Below are 18,196 nucleotides of genomic sequence, written 5' to 3'. Positions count from 1 at the left end.
TTTTAATATTTTGCTTTAAAAAAAAATTAAGATGAAAAAGTCAAGTTTTTCTGTCACGTGTCAGTTGGCACTATAGCTGGAACAGTGCCGTTCCAGCTACAGTGCCGGGCCCTTCTCTTGGCAAACATAGCTCATGGTTCAGGATTTTTATACCAATATCGGTTCGGTTCGGTTACTTAGTACAAATATTTTTTTGTTAGTTAATTGATAAGTAACCAATAATAAATATTTTTTTAATTGAATGATGATTACGATGGCATTAGCTAGGTTTTTTTAGTAGAATATATTAGTTGGTGGATTCTAGTACTAATTTATTAGTAGAACATATGTATGGTTGATTATTATTGATTAATGAGCCCATTAAAAATTTGTTTGGTTCAATAAGTTATTTTAGCCCAAAAAAACGATTTGGGCTTTCAAAATAATCAATTTTTGACCCAATTAAAAAAGCAAATGGTTAACCGATTTTAACTGAAACTTTCAAAATAAATTCTTACTGAAATGTAATAGGTGAATTAAATGATTTAACCGACACCTATCCCTGCTCATTAGAAAAAAATTATGGATATGTAGTAGAGGTCAGACTCAGAGATTTTTTTTTTTTTGGGATAAATCAGTTATGTCATTGAAAATTCAAAACGCATACAAGAAGACTTCAGGACAAACCTGCAACAAGTAAACATACAGCTAACAGTAATAACTACCAACAGACCCTAAGCAAACAACATTATAATTTAACATATGAAAACACAATGCAACAATATTTGGCATAGTTGCTGTAAAAAAACAACTACAGTACATATGTTGCAGTTTCATGTTACGACACCAAAGTCAAATTTCAAATACGAAACACTTAAAACTACTTTTATATTTATTTACATGAAAATATTTTTTAACTAAAACGCAAAAAAAGGCCACCGAAAGAGCATTATCAAGCCCCTCATCAGACTTGGGAATTATGCATCAGTAGACACTGGCACACCTTTTCATATCCTTCCAACTCTCTAAGCCTCCGAGGAAAGATGCAACGACCACCAAACTTCTGCTGCAAGTAAATGACCAAGGCAAAAAGCAAAGCCCCAAGAGGAATAACAACATCCCAAGTAGAGGAGTAAAAATCTGCACCAGGATTTGCATATATGTATGAGCCATCATAGTGGTGAGCATACTTGTGAGCCCTGTAAAGATCGTATGCATGCGGCAGCAACCGGACAAAAGTGTTTGCGAGGTAGAATGAACAAGAAAGACTGCTCCTTTTTGTGTTCCAGAACATGTTGAGCAGTATTTGAGGCAACAGAAAACCGTCCAAGACCAAACCAGCATAAGATTTCAAGCCTCCCCAAAGAGAACGCGGTGGGTAACTACTTGTAATGGAAGCTGAGGCCATCATAACATCATTTTCGCTGCTGTTCCACAAGTTCACCACCACAGGAACTAAAGCCCCTGCTATATATAATGGTAAAGCCACGAAGAGAACCTTCTTCTCAGCACCCCACAAGCTCTTTTGATTTCCATCACTCCATCTTGCTGACCATGTTTTTTGCAGAAGACGGAATTGCAGCAAAAAAGCTACCATTCCAGTCACCCTAACAATCACCTGTCAGAATATTAATTAAATGATTAAATTGAATCTTTCCTATTAGTTCAGCTTAAACTTTTGAAATAAGTGTTTGATTTTACGTTACCTCGTTTGCTTCGAGCCATCCATCGCTTTCGCGCAGTATGTTCCACCGGCTCGAACTCCTGAAGAACAGGGCTTCGAAGTTCAGCACAAGAGGCACCACTTGGCCCAAAGTGAGAACTGAAAGCATGACAAGGGAGATCAAGGGAAGCACATGAGGGTGCCTTTTCACATGAAAGATCTGCAGAACCACAAAAACACACGACAGTGTGGTGGAGATAAGTACCATGACAATCTCCACATCCATCCTCCATATAGAAGATCCTGTTGGATTCTTTAATGTAGGATCTGTGTAAATTCTTCAGAAAAGATTTCTCCCGTTAGGGTGGAAATCCAGTGGAGAATGAGAGTGTTTAGAATGCAGAAAACCAGGAGAAAACAAATCAAATATTTCACGTGAAAAAATAGAAGTTGTTATTCTGCATTCTCATGGGACTCTATAAATAGAGTCCCAATACAACTCTTGGTCAAGAGTTACTACTCTTGACCTGCTACCTCCACAGGAAGTAATTTTACTTTTCTGTAAAATCTACATGATCTGGTGTGGTGATGACCACACTAATAATAGTGTGATCATCCTTTACACCATCATCTCCCACTTGATCATACTATTATAATTAGTAATGAAACCTTAGTTGTACATGTTTATTTTTAGTATCACAAAAAACATGTCAACTCCTTATCTGCCGTATATTCTAGGCAAATAGATTAATTATCCATAGTTAAGAATACAGTTCATACTCAATACTATAATTAATGATCTATTACATAATAACCATATGTAATTTGAATTGAAAAAATTTCTATTCAATTTCTTATCTCCAAGGTTACCCTATTTGAGATAAATAGTTATACTATCAAAAATAAAAAATACATATCATCATTCATTCAGGCGTCCCTGAATTCTTCTGATCATGCTATTTTTACCATGTACCTTTTTCATAAATTTTCCTTAATCCCATTTTTGCTACATGCTCTCTAAATTTATCTAAAGTTAACCCTTTGGTCATGGGATCAGCTACCATCTCTGTTGAGGGAATAAATTCTACTTTTACTTCACCTCTCTCCACTATATCTTGAATATAGTGATAACTTATGTCAATGTGTTTGCCTTTGGAACTTTGAGTTCCACTTTTTATTAAAGAGATGGCAGACTTATTATCGCAAAATACATTGACATGCCCATCTTGCATTCCAAGATGTAAACTTTTAATGAAACGTTTAATCCAAACAGCATTGCTTACCGCTGTGCTGCATGATATATATTCATTCCATTGTGGATTTTGCAACACAATTTTGTTTCTTACTTAACCAAGAAACAGATGTTCCCCCGAATAAGAATATATAACCGCTCGTAGATTTTCTGTCATCTATATCTCCTGCAAAATCTGCGTCAGTGTATCCTGCAATGTTAAGATCTTCTAATCCAAAACATAAACCCATGTTTTTAGTTCCTTGCAGATACCTAAATATTCTTTTAACTGCTTGCCAATGCTCTTTTCCAGGATTGGATTGATATCTACTAACCAATCCTACAGCATGACAAATATCAGGTCTTGTGCTTGTCATAGCATATATAAGACTGCCCACAGCTTGAGTATAGGGGACAGTTTCCATTTCAAAAATTTCTGTTAGGTCTCGAGGACACATTGTTTTGCTCAAATATTGACCTTTTGAAACAGGTGTATTTAGAGGTTTACTTTTATCCATATTAAACCTTTTAAGTTCCTTTTCTATATATTTCTCTTGATCTAAGTATAATAATTTCGAGGTTCTATTCCTTGAAATTTTTATTCCCAAGACATAAGTTGCTTCACCCATGTCTTTCATTTCAAACTTAGATGCTAAGAAATTCTTTGTATTCTGAATCATTTTTGAGCAATTTCCAGTTAATAATATGTCATCTACATATAGTGATAATATAGTCAACTTATCATTGTCATAGTGAATGTAAACACAATGATCTAGTGGACTTACCTCGAAACCGATTTCCATGATGGCCTCATGAAATTTTAAGTACCATTGTCTTGAAGATTGCTTCAGCCCGTATAGTGACCTCTTCAATTTATAAACCTTTTCTTCATGTCCACTCACATTGAATCCTTCAGGTTGAACCATATAGATGTCTTCTTTTAATTCTCCGTTTAGAAATGCCGTTTTTACATCTAATTGGTGCAATTCTAAATCCATTTTAGCTACTATGGACATGATTATTCTTACTGAGGTAAATTTTGCTATTGGCGAATAAGTGTCAACAAAATCCACACCTGGTTGTTGAGTGAATCCTTTGGCTACCAATCTAGCCTTGTATTTATCAAGACTTCCATCTGCTCTGTATTTCTTCTTCAGTACCCATTTACATCCAATAGCTTTTCTTTGTTGTGGAAGATCCGTAAGTTCCCAGACGCCATTTTTGTTGATGGAGTCTAGTTCATCATTCATTGCATCTCTCCATTTGTTTGCATCATCACCTTGTATAGCTTCTTTGTAATTGGAAGGATCATCTTGAAGATTTATGTCATCTATACTTAATACATAATGATCTTTAAGTATGACAGATGGTTGTCTTTGTCTTTTAACTCTCCCACTGTTTTCGTGATTAGGGATATTGAGATCCAAACTCCTTTTACTCCCACTGACCTGGAGATTTTTAATGTCTGCATGTGCAGATTCTTCATCTTCTGATAGACTGATAGCTTTCATAGGAGTGATATGATTTGAATTTTCTTGTGTAGATTGTTCATCTTCTAACAATTTGATATCTTCTATAGGACTTATTTGATCTGAATTTTCAAGAAAAACAGCATCTCTGCTTTCTATTAATCCTTTTTCAGAATGGTAGAATCGATATCCACTACCATTCTCAACATATCCTATGAACTTACATTCTCATGTTTTATCTTTTAATTTATCCCTTAAAGGTTTTGGGATAAGTACATAGGTTTTGCATCCCCATACTTTTATATTTTCTAAGTTGGGTTTCAGACTTGTCCAGATTTCATAAGGGGTTAAAGGTTTAGATTTTGTCTTAACCCTGTTGAGTATATAAGCTACTGTGGATAAGGCTTCTCCCCAAAAATGGATAGACAAGTCAGCAAATGCCATCATTGACCTCGTCATTTCCATTAAAGTTCTATTTCTTCTTTCTGCAATACCATTTTGTTGAGGCTTATATGGCATTGTGTACAAATGTTTTATACCATTTTCTTTGCAGAAAGTATCCATAGCTTCATATTCTCTCCCCTATCATTATTCAAGGTTTTGATAGATCTTCCTAATTGTTTTTCTACCTCTAATTTGAAAATTTTGAATTTATCAATAGCTTCAAATTTATTTTTGATGAGGTAGATATATCCATACCTTGAATAATCATCGATGAAGATAATAAAGTATTCCATTCCTCTATGTGTCTTAGTTCTAAATGGTCCGCAAATATCTGAGTGAATTACTTCTAATAATTCTGATGATTTCCAGTGTTTTGAAAACGACTTATTAGTCATTTTTCCTTTAATACATGATTCACATATATTAAAATCTCCAGAATTAATATTAGGTAGTAATCCACCTTTGCTCATTCTTATTAATTTATTTATGTTAATATGGCCTAATCTTAAATGCCATAGATAAGAACTACTTTCAGACACATGTGTATAATTTGAAATGGAAACTTTATTATCAACTTTAATGGAATACATATTGTCAACTCTTATACCCTTTACAAATGTGTTTCCTTTCCTAATATAGACTTTCCCAGATTTAAATTTTATCCCGTATCCTTTGTTATCTAATATAGGAACTGATATTAGATTTCTCCGGATACTAGGAACATACAAAACATCATGTAAGACAATAACTGAACCTTTGACAGAAATCTTACATTTTTCTTCTCCTAGCACGTCACTATAGGTGTTGTTGCCCATGTAAACTTTGTGCTCTCCAACAGCTTTATCTTTGAAGTCCACAAAAAATTCCCTTTTGTTTGTGATGTGTCTAGTTGCTGCTGAATCTATCCACCAAGAGCTAGAAGTTGGTTCTGCCATCAATGCTTCAGTGATTGTCATTGTAATCTCCTTCTTTGCTTTGATGCCTTGTAGTTTTGGACAATTCCTTTTAAAGTGACCAATTTTTCCACATTTGAAACATGCTCCTTTTGCTTTGACTTTACTGTTTTGCTTACTTTTCCATTTTCTTTTGAATTTTTGTGACTTGCTTCTGAATGTAAGAGGACTTCGAACAGTCTGATTTGAGTTTTGAGCCATCATTAAATTGCTAGATGTTCCTTCTCGCCTTCTTCTTTTCATTCTCTCTTCTTCGAGTACTAGTATTACTGGTAAAGAAATCATGGAGACTTCTTTTCCACTAAGTGTTAAAGAAGTCACCACATGTTCCCATGATAAAGGAAGGCCATTAAGTATGGTGGTTACCTGCATTTTGTCTGATACAGGATGACCAGCATTTGCAAGCTCCTTTGCAAGTAATTCCATTTGATTAACAAATTCGCCTACGTAGTCATTGTCGTTCATACGTGTACAGTTGTATTTGTCTAATAACAATTGTACATGCGTATCAAATCTTGGGCCATACTTTGCCTCCAGTGCATCCATCATTTCTTTGGCAGACTCATGACTTTCGAATAGAGGAATGATATTGTCTTTCATGTTGTGGAGAAGTGTGGCTCTCGCCAGTAAGTCAGCTTCCATCCATTTCTCATGTTTCTGTTTGGCTTCTATGTCATTTAGGTCAGCTGGATCAGGCTTCACAGATGTAAGGGTATACTGTGTTTTGTCATGTGTGAGTACATAAGTTATGTGTCGTTTCCACATTCTAAAATTCATTCCATTAAGACTTTCAAGTCTAGAGGAATCAATGCTACCTTTAATAGCCATTGTTAGAAAGTAGGTTTAACAACACAATAATAATAATAATATTTATTATTTTTCAGTACAATTTTTACAATTGTCTGAATAACTAGACTAATTATTACAAGCTAAATAATTTGTCTGTGAGTCTAATTATTATTACAAACTAATATTGTCTGTAAAAATAAAAATAAGCACAATAAATAGTAATAACTTCAGCTCAATAATCTTCAGGATAAGTCAGACACGCCTTGTATTTATTCAGATGTCCCCTATAATATCCAAGAGATGGATTTCGTGGACTGACCCGTTCACCCGTCCTCGGTGGAGTGTAGCGGTGTATGCCAGTAGGCCACGAGTCCCTGGGGCTCTGCTCAATGGTCCTAACAATCCGTAAAGGATGTGGACCCCTTAGGCGCCTGTCAGATGAGATCTCCTTTCTAGCCAAATCAGGAACTGTGAATGCAACCTCCTTGTGTTGACTTGGAGCCAACCAGCAGGGTCGTATAAATTTTCGGTGCAAACTTCGATGATTTTGATGAGAAGTTTCACCTCGTTCCCAATTATTTCTAGAATAATGCTGAAAATTATTAAAATTATTGTAAATAGAACCTGTAGTATTGTAGCCCTTTGAATCAGCTTTCCAATGGTTTTTGAATGGACGAAATCGGGGCTGAAACGAGCCAGAACGGGCGAAATTAGTGAAATTGCCTTGAACCGGCCGGGTCTGATGAAACCGGGTTGCCTGAACCGAGTCTGATGAACCGGGTTGTCTGAAACCGGATTGCCTGAACCGCGGGTTGAAACGCGGGTTAAATCCCGGGTCGGATTTTGGATATGGGCGGACAGTCGGGTTAGGCTTCAGTAGGCCGGATTCAGATTGAACGGGTCGAGTTTCAACGGGTCGGGTTTCATCGGGTCGGACATCAATGTTCGCGGGTTTCTGATTTTTCTTGATCTGGGCTTAGGCTCGCAACACGGACTTTCGGGCTGTGTATTTCCACTTTGGGCCAGAGCGAAACGGTTGGCGAAGTGGGTCGAGTGCAGTCTTTCGGGCGTGCTCCAGAAGACGTGGAGCGGGTCGTTCGACCCGATCCTTTTCTATAACGGCGTCGTTCCTATTTTCTGGAACGGCGTCGTGTTGATAACAGGCGCTGAAAGGCGCCTGTTTGTGGAGACGCGAAACGGCGTCGTTCTGATTATTCAGAACGGCGTCGTTTGAAAAATAACTGAAGGAGGTTACCTGGGGCTGTTGGACGACGTCGTTTGGCGCAGGGGCTTGCTCTGTTTGTGAAACGGCGTCGTCTGAGATTGGGGTTTTTTCAGGATTTTTCAAGCCGTCTTCTTCTTCCTCCAGATATACTGCCTTTTGCGAAATTTTTTTCGAATTTTCTTCCTCTGCTTGGTGATTTGAGTTTTTTCGCTTCTAGAATTTCTTCTGGGTCTTCTTCTTCGGTTTCTTCTTCTTCCCACAGAGCAGGATATGTGAAGAAATCTTCAGATGAAGACACACATGAATTTTCTTCTTTTTTCTCAAAGTGTCCCGAAGGAAAATTCGCAGATGGAAAGGCATTATCAGAAACTTCAGGAGTAATATTTTGGGGAAAATTTTCTCAGAATCATGTAAAGGTAGACTGAGAAATTTTTACCAATATTTTTGTTCTAAAAAATAAGTTCTCCTTAAAGCACCAATATTACCTGTATATTGTAATCCACCGACTGTGATTGTAAGGGGTTTTTCCTCTGGCTTTTGCAATGATTGATGTAAATTGTAGAAAGCCACAGAAGAGGCTAAACCGATGACTTGTCTGTGAATTGTCTGATAAATGTCACACAAAAGTTGTTGAGGATCTTCAATTGTTTCTTCTGGTTCTTCAATCTTCTCTTATTCTTCTATACTACCGTGCTCTGATACCACTGTTGGATTCTTTAACGTAGGATCTGTGTAAATTCTTCAGAAAAGATTTCTCCCGTTAGGGTGGAAATCCAGTGGAGAATGAGAGTGTTTAGAATGCAGAAAACCAGGAGAAAACAAATCAAATATTTCACGTGAAAAAATAGAAGTTGTTATTCTGCATTCTCATGGGACTCTATAAATAGAGTCCCAATACAACTCTTGGTCAAGAGTTACTACTCTTGACCTGCTACTTCCACAGGAAGTAATTTTACTTTTCTGTAAAATCTACATGATCTGGTGTGGTGATGACCACACTAATAATAGTGTGATCATCCTTTATACCATCAGATCCAACCTCGTAAGTTGCAGACAACTCTAAACGCTCAAAGTAAAGTTTATCAGATTTGTTCCGTGCGCTATTAATGCTTCCCTTGATGTAACCTCCACGCCTAGAATTTAATGAAGGGAATTGAAATTCAACAAGAATCTCACAATCCCAAGAATCATTTCTTGGTATTTGATCGTCAGAGCCAATATTTCGGCAGCCTACCATACACAAGCGTCCTGTTTCCGCATCATATATCCCTTCAGCCAAAATCTCAGAGCTCTCAGATGAAGTTGAAGATGCGTTAAACGGAGAAAACCCATTGTACGATTGAAGGTTTATATGGTAGCTGATATTGACTAGGCCTCTGCTGCCGAGATCTGGTGCCGCTGCTTCAGAGTCTTGAGAGCTTGAGTACTCATAAAACAGAGCACCAACAGAGGTGGGAACTGAAGAACCCCAAGCGATTGTTCCTTTAGAATTTTTCACAGAGGAATCAAATCTCGGAAATAGAAGACCCATTTGGGTATCTTGCCCCTTTGATTCAAGCAGGCTTCTCAGATTTCTGGCATAACTTCCTGGCAGTGTCAATTTTTGTATACTGATACTTCAAGTCAGGAACCCCGGCCATTCTATTCCGAAAACTTCGAAACATGATCCTGTCGAAATAACCTTTCTCTTGCATGGTTTTGTTGGTCCAAATTTTCCCCACCATGTCACTAACATCTTTGATTGACCAGATTGCAGGAAACCTCAAGGTCAATCTTGTTGAACAATCACCCATACGAGCATTAACCCAAGATTCCTTCACGCCCGAAATTCGGCAAGCAACGATGCAGAGCTGATGCTCTATTTCATCCCATGTTCCTTCCCCCACCAGAGTCGTTTCAGGATTGAAACTCCGGTAATAACTGACGTAGCTAGTGTTAGGAGGAAACTCCACGAGAACCCGCATCGTTTCTTTGTCCTCAGAACACTTGATCATAGACATGGACATGAAACGAGGAACATATCCCATGGCTGCATCAAACGGACTGCAATTCTGCTGTTGTATCTCAATTTGAACGGATGGAATCCCCCCAAGGCGACTGAGCATAATTGGTGTTTTGGAAGAGAACTAAGTAATAAACCCTTTGGAAGATCACTTCCGTTTTTGAAATCTCCTGAAACTGGTGTGTATTTATACTCCGTTTGAGGAAGCAACAATACAGAAATTTTCTCAAAGTGGGTTGGATCATTGGCAGAAGTACTCAAGCTTTCAAAAGATCCAGTAATCAAACTAGTAATACTAGTGGAACTTGTGAGATTATGGAGTTTAAGAACAGCAAAAAGATTAAGCAAATTACCTTCTTTAGTGTATGCAGCGGCTGATCCAACCATACAAAGATATCTCTTTGATTCTGACCAGAACCCCTCCAGTTTAAAGCTTACAGAACTTCTTTCAGACGTAGAATAGTATACCTGGCGGGGATACGAGAAATCTTCCATCCTGTTGTACTTATTCGCGCTTGGAAATGTTAAACGCCCTTTAAGCTTGAACAAGCCTGGAACTTCGGTGTCATAGACAGACTGCGTGCGAAGAAAGATGGAGTTTAAGAAACCGGACGAGAATGCAAACGGGTTTGGTTCCAGAACTGGGTTACCGCCGGTATAGTAATCTTCATGGGAGCGTGGAAGAGGAAATTTTGGGAGTGGATCTCTGTTTTGGGGGAATGAAGGGACGGTTGAAGAGCAGTGATGGTAGTAATCTTGGGGTTGAGTTGCTGAGGATGAGACAGAGTTGAAAGAGAAGGTGGTGGAAAGGAGGAAAAACATGAGAAGCCATTTGTGTGAAGAGGTTGTCATTGCAGAAGAGTTCAGTTCTGCCTTCGCCATGGATTCTTTCTATGTGCTGAAGAACATTGAACAAGACCAAGTTAAGGGGCACCACTGAAGATTAGTGAAGACTGGACCACTAATGAGTAACGGTAGAAGTCCTTATGTTCTTCTTGCATTGTTCCAAGAATGATGTGTAATTCATCACTTTTAAATTTTGATCAAATTATGATTTTAAAAGTCATTTCATTTTTTTGAGAGACACAAAAGAAATTTATAAAATTATTTGCAATAAAAGATAAAAGATCTAATTGTTTAAAAGCATGTGCACATCTTTGAATAGGAGATGTTGTGCGACACTGCGAGTATCTATTAGACCTAAATTTGTCAACATGCTCTCTAATCATGGTGAAAATTCGTCCAAAAGTCGCCTCACCGATTGCACCGACTGGGACGCTTAGGGAAGCTTTCATGTCAATTACTTCCATTCCTCTCATTAGACCATTTGTGTCCCTCAGATTACCATACAATTGGAATGATGTGACAGTGAAAATCAACTGTTGATTTTACTTTTTACAAAGTCCTTACTAATTCAAAGGCTAATTTTTATTACCACGTTGTCTCAGTTGTATGGCAGTCTACTCAATTGCATTACTCGCTAATATTATTCAACTGAGAGGACGTTATAGTAAAAATCAAGTCCTGATTTTTTTTTTTTTTTTTTTTTTTTTTTTTTTTTTTTTAAACAAGTGGTATCAAATGGTTGGTTTTCAACTTTTCATTATCACTTCATTAAGTTGTATTCCAATTGGATACCTATTTTATTAAACAACATTACTTCTTTTTTTTTTCTTTTTTTTGACGTGTCCACACAAGAGGGGGAGGGAGGATTCGAACTAGCGACCTCTGTTTCATGAGGCATGGTCTCTAGCCGATTGAACTACCCCTTAGGGACACTAAATAACATTACTGATATTATATTAGTCAACCTAATATATATAGGATAGGTTTAAGGGGTTAATTTTCTACGTAGTAATAATTTTGAAAATTCCAATTGTCTTGAAATTAATGCAGGACAGTATACCATTAAGGATGGTGGTTCAATGGCTTAAAAAAAATCAGAAAAGCTTTAAATTTGGAGACGATGACCTGCTTAAGGTCAACATTGGTGAGCTAATTCATGAATTTGAAGGGTTTAGATGGCAGTAGGGGGGAGGGAGGGGGGGTTGAGCTCCTCAAAATTCTCCTTACCCTTGGTAAAAAAAAAAATTAATGCCATGATTATGGATTTATGCGCCCCCCCCCCCCCCCCCCCCCAGCAACTCTTGAGGGCAAATGCCCCCCCTCCCCCGACCAAATGTTGAAGTTGATGCAGTTGAGTCAACTATAACCATTGTACCTTGAAACTTGTAGACCTGCAGTTGCATAAGAACAAAAGGTTTAAGATGATGTTTGTAGTGCCCCAGAATTTTCAAAGCTATTTAAATAGATTATTTTGATAATTATGTTATTTTAATATCCATTGTAGCTAAGGATTTTAATTCTTGGGAAATTTATGAGAGTGGTAATTAGAGAATGGTAATTGGTGAAATAATAGGATAGTAAATGGTAGGTATAAGGATGGTAGAATAAGAAGGTAGAATAGTATAGGTAGAATAGTATAGGGTTGGTAGAATAGAATAGGGTTGGTAGAATAGTATAGGGTTGGTGAAATAGTATAGGGTTAGTGAAATAGTAAAATGAGGGTATAATTGTAAATTGAAGGTAGAATAGTGTTTGATTTTCTCCTATAAATAGAGCTCTTCTCCTTCACAATTTTCACCACTCATCTCCTCTCCCATCTCTTGCATATATTCTTCCTTCTTCCGCTTTTTACTCGGTCTTTCTTCTTTCTAAGAGTGTTTACTCAGAACAGAGAGAGAAAGGGCGAGACCAAGCGCTACAAGAAAGAAAGAACACAAGAGATAGCGGACTTTAGAAATTAGTTTCAAAAGATATACTAGTGGTGTTAGTCATATTGGAGCAACTAGATTCCTTCATACCACTTTTAGCTTCAGTCTAGAGGTAAGTAAATTCACTACCCCTTCTAAAGTTACTTCATGTCATGCTATTTATTCATTCTTTAGTAAATTGTAAATGATTATTTTATTTACGTATTATGAAGTTATGTTGCATGCATGAAGGATTTCTAAATGAATTATTTAGAAAGTTTCTATTTCTTTAAACGCTTTCTAAGTACAACAAGTTTATATTTGAAAAGGTTTCCATTTTGAGAAAAGAAAGTTGAGAAATGATGATGATTATAAGAAAGAAAAATGATGATAAACCCTCCTACATGTTGCCCTAAGATGCATCAAAAGAAGTACAAAGAAAAGTACAAGAGATGAGATAAATGTTTATGAAATGAGGGCACATGTATGGAGGAGAGTATTTTTGGCCCCAAGATAAGTAAGAATGAGAAGAGTTCGGTACCGATACTCGGATGGACGCGAAACCACTAAAGGAGGCTATGCCAGAAGGTGGTATTCCATCAACAGACCGTTGAGTGCACCAAGAAAAAGAGTTAATTGACGGTCGGGCATGGCTGAGGCCACAGTTCAGTGCCATGGTCACAAGGACCCGCAACCCTCGTGCACAGAGGTAATAGTGTACATGGGCCTTATTATGAGAAAATGATACTATATTTTCAACGAAGATATGCTAAGATGATTTACAAAGATTATTTATAATGATGCATTATAATGATGATTTATAAAGATGATTTACAACGATGATCTATTACTAGATGTAATAGTATGTATATGTTACGGGAGATGCAACCGTACATACAGATATTATTATGGCTAGAATTATATTTATTTGCGAAAATGATTTTCAAAACTGAGAACAAGGAGTAAAACTATTTATGGTCGTGGATGTTACTTGCTGGGCCCCCTTTGGGCTTATTCAGTTTTATTTCTTGTTTTCAGGTAGAAAGGATGCTGGAATAGGAGGCCGGAATGGGGACGGGAATAATTATTAATTTTCAAAGTCTTTTCATATAAGTTATTGTAATGATATGATATTCCGCAACTAAAATCTAATGTTTTCTAATTCCGCTTGTAATAAAATCTCTTGAAAAAAATGTTTTACGCATTTATTGTATCTTTTAAAATCAAGTACTCTGATAGACCTTATAGATCTTTGCAAGAATTTTTGTTGAAAAAGAAGAAAAGTGGCAAACTCAGTCTTAACGGACTGGGGATGTTACAATGTTGTTCTCAATATTTTTCTTAAACTATAGAAGAAGATAAGGTACACGCGTGCAAGAGAAAAATAAAATAAAATGAAAAAGGTACGGTGTGAAACTTGCAAAGCACAAGAAAGAGACAAAAAAACCTTTATAAAATTATAAAGTTTTGTCCAATGTTTAACTCTTCCCAATAATTTTCTTAAAGAATGGAAGAAAACATGGTACATGCTAACATGCATGCAAGGGAGAAAAAATAAATAAATACAGCGAGCAACTTGCAATGCACAAAAATGAGACCAAAAAATCAATTGTTATTTCTAACTTTCTATATTGAGCTCTTCAAATAAAAATTAAATTTGAAGAGTCGCTTTTAAAATAAATCAAATATCAAACTATCAATATCTTCCTCTATTGTAGTTAAATATTATTATTTTCTTATTTTTTTAATTCTTTTTTGGCTTTTGGCAGATGAGAGAGGGGTGAAGTAAAACAGCATACGGCGTGCCACGCACACCGTGTGCAAAAAAAAAAAAAAATTAATTGTAAAGAAAAAAAAAAATTTGCACAGGCGTGCGTGGCACGCCGTGTGCTATGGATCAGTACTCATGAGAGAGTAGGAAAATGAATATATAAGATTAGAAAACTAAATAACTTTCACTTTTTGGCACTTGGTATTTGAAGAGCCTTATTAATCAAAGTTAAATTTAAAATAGAATAGAGAGCTTGTTAAATGACTTTTTATGTGAGTTTTTTCAAATTTTTAAAGAAAAGCCAAATTTAAAGAGCTCAATGGAGATGTTCTTACCACACGTTTTGTTTCCTAGAACAATGTGTCAATTAAATTCAAAAGAGGCTAAAGATCAATTGTCAAATCTCCTTACATCTTACAAAAATTACAAAACTTTGAGGCATTTTTCTTCTTAAAGACTTGTCAATTTTTCCTTTCACTTTCCAACTTCAACGGAAAATTAAGGAATGTAATTAAATTTTTATATTTAGATTTAAATTGTTGATTTTGAAAGAAAGCAAAGAAAATTGCTTTTGGCGGAATGAAGTCTCAGCTTCGTTCTCATTGTATATATAGGCAAAGAGTTACAATTGTAATCAAGTTTGACAAACCCAAACTTGATACAAACTAGGAGACCTAATTCAATACAAATAAGTAAAACAAATACAACTAGAACACTAAAGAGAAGAGATAAGAACAACTATAAGGATAATACTAAAAGATAAGAACAACTATAAAACAGACTCTATTGGTTCCTTAGCAGCCCCCCTCAAACGAATGGGAGGGGGAGTAACCATGAGTTTGTCTCTGAGGAAAAGAAATCGAGAGGAGGTAAGGCCCTTTGTAAAGATATCAGCACATTGATCTTGAGTTGGGATGTAGCTAGCACAAAGATCTTTGTGAAGAATTTTCTCACGGATGAAGTGGTAGTCAACTTCTATATGCTTGGTACGAGCATGGTAGATGGGATTAGAAGCTAAAGCAATAGCTCCTATGTTATCACACCAAAGTACAGGAGGATCATGGAGAGAAACTTGCAATTCTTTGAGTAGCATTCGAAGCCATGAGAGTTCAGCAGCTGTAATGGCCATTGCACGATATTCAGCCTCGGTGCTAGATCTCGAGACAACAGGCTGCTTCTTGGCATGCCAAGATACTAAGTTGGAGCCGAAGAAAACACAATACCCTGTAGTGGATCTGCGATCAAGAGGATCCCCTGCCCAGTCAGAGTCACAGTATGCCTGAAGTTGAAGAGGACCTGAAGTGAAGTGAAGGCCATGATCTGGTGTGCCTTTGAGATACCTTAGAACTCTTTTAGCAGCCTTCATATGTTCTGTAGTTGGACAATGGAGAAATTAACACAATTGATTGACAGTGTAGGCTATGTCAGGTCTTGTGAGTGTGCAGTATTGTAGAGCTCCAATGATATGACGATAGGTTGTGGGATCTGGTAGAGTATCACCATCAAGCTTGGTGAGCTTCTTGCCTGAAGTGCAGGGTGCGGCATAGGGCTTTGCTCCAAGCATTTGCACACGATCAAGTAAATCAATAATGTATTTACCTTGATTTAGATGCAAGCCAGTTTTGTCACGAAGGACATGGATGCCTAGGAAGTATGAAAGGCAACCAAGATCTTTCAACTTAAATTCCATTTGAAGGCCGTGGATGAGAGTCTCCATGATAGATGAATCTGTACCTGTTACTATGATATCATCAACATATATCAGTATGTAAATATGAACAGAGCCTTGATGAAGCATAAAAAGAGAGGTATCTACTAAGGATCCAACAAAACCAAGATGGAGAAGAGCTTGTGACAATCTATGAAACCAAGCTCGTGGGGCTTGCTTTAGACCATAGAGGGCCTTTTTGAGCTTACAAACATGATCTGGAAAAGCTGCATCAACAAAACCAGTAGGCTGCTCCATGAGGACTTCTTCATTCAAGTAACCATGAAGGAAGGCATTAGAGACATCCAATTGCTTGAGGGGCCAATTGTAGTGGATTGCTAAGGATAGTAGGATCCGTATAGTGGCTGGTTTTATAACTGGACTGAAGGTTTCAGTGTAGTCAATACCATCTCTTTGTTGGAAACCCTTAGCCACTAGTCTTGCCTTGTATCTTTCAATAGTGCCATCTGATTTTTCCTTTAGCCGAAAAACCCACTTATTCTTGATGATGTTTCGATGTGAAGGTCTAGGGCAGAGAGACCAAGTACCATTGTCAACTAAAGCTTGAAGTTCACTTTCCATTGCAGCAAACCATTTAGGGTTAGAAACAGCCTGAGCAAATGTGGTAGGGATAGAAGGCAAGTGTGTAGCATGAAAGGATTTTAGTGGATGCTTGGTTGATTTTAAGGATAGGAATAGCTGATAGTTGGGAAAAGACTTAGGTTTGGAGTTTCCAGTCATAGATCTTGTGACAATATGAGGAGAGGCTGGTTCAGTAGGTGCAGGCAAAAGCTGAAGTAAGGATTGATCTAGGTGGGGGATAGGATCAGGGGTAGGTGGTAGTAATTCGGCAGTAGGGGTAGTCAGGGGAGTGTTTAGAATAGGTACTTGTGCTGGGGAAGGCAAGGTGATTGGGGGTGAGGTCTGAACAGTATTAGAGTCAGAATTATTCATAGAGTAAAAATGAGAATGATCAAGAACAATACCTGTAGGGGAAGGATCTGATCCGTTAGGGGATGAAGGTGCTACTCTATTCTGTGCAGGGAACACCAATTCATCAAAAATAACATGTCTAGAGACATATACACGATTGGAGATGGGATCAAGGCACTTGTAACCCTTTTGGTGGGTACAATATCCAAGGAAGATGCATTGTTTGCTTCTGAATTCCAATTTGTGTTTGGCATAGGGTCTTAAGAGAGGATAACAAGCACAACCAAAAGTTTTTAAAAATGTGTAGTCTGGCTCCTTATTGTAGAGTTTGGTGAAAGGACTTGAATTTTGGAGAGTAGGGGTAGGCAATCTATTGATGAGATACACGGCAGTACTGACAGCTTCAACCCAGTATTTAGAAGAAAGGTGGGATTGAGCTAGGAGACTAAGACCAGATTCAATGATATGCCTATGTTTTCTTTCTGAAACTCCATTTTGTTGAGATGTATGTGGACATGTGACTCGATGAAGAACACCATGTGTTGACAGAAATTTAGTAAAGTTATGAGAGGTGTATTCACCACCCCCATCTGTTTGAAGTTGTTTAATTTTAAGGGAAAATAAATTTTCTATCAAGCACTTGAATTTAACAAAGGTTTCAAAAACATCTGATTTAAGTTTTAAAGGAAATAGCCAGGTGTATCTAGAGAAATCATCAATAAAGATAACATAACATTTGCTTCCATTGATTGAAGATAAAGGAGAAATCCATACATCACTATGAATAAGCTCCAATGGAGCAGTGGTAATACGACTTGACTCAATAAAGGGTAATTTTTTGCTCTTTCCTAATTGACATGAAACACAAATAGATTGACTCGACTTAACTGAAGACACAGGAAGGTAGTAGTTGTGAAGCAGATGCTGCAAGATTTGATGACTTGGATGCCCTAAGCGGTTGTGCCAAACTGAAGAAGACACCCTGATTCCAATTTGCGCAGTAAATGCTCTGACTTTATTTTTGGTGAAGTGTTGTAGCCTTAATGGGTAGAGACCATCTTCACTTGCCCCTTGTAGGAGGATCTTCCCTGTGAGGTTGTCCTTAATCAAGAAATAGGTATCAGTTAGTTTAAAATGGCAATTATTGTCACGACAAAATTTATTTATTGAAAGTAAATTTGTTGTAGCATCAGGACAATGTAAGATATTTTTAAGATGTAGGAGTTGATTTGAGCGAAGAAAAGAGGAAGAGCCAGTGTGGGAGATACCAAGTCCA

General features: G+C 37.2%; 1 pseudogene; it reads right to left on the bottom strand.

Annotated features, from left to right (window-relative positions):
- Positions 1–633: 633 nt before the first annotated feature.
- Positions 634–10,643, bottom strand: LOC148586714 (uncharacterized; annotated as a pseudogene).
- Between the last annotated feature and the right edge of the window lie 7,553 nt (positions 10,644–18,196).

Source organism: Corylus avellana, chromosome 3, assembly GCF_965113065.1.
Source record: "Corylus avellana chromosome 3, dhCorAvel1.hap1.2, whole genome shotgun sequence".
Lineage (NCBI taxonomy): Eukaryota > Viridiplantae > Streptophyta > Magnoliopsida > Fagales > Betulaceae > Corylus > Corylus avellana.
This window is presented reverse-complemented; position numbering and strand designations above follow the sequence as displayed.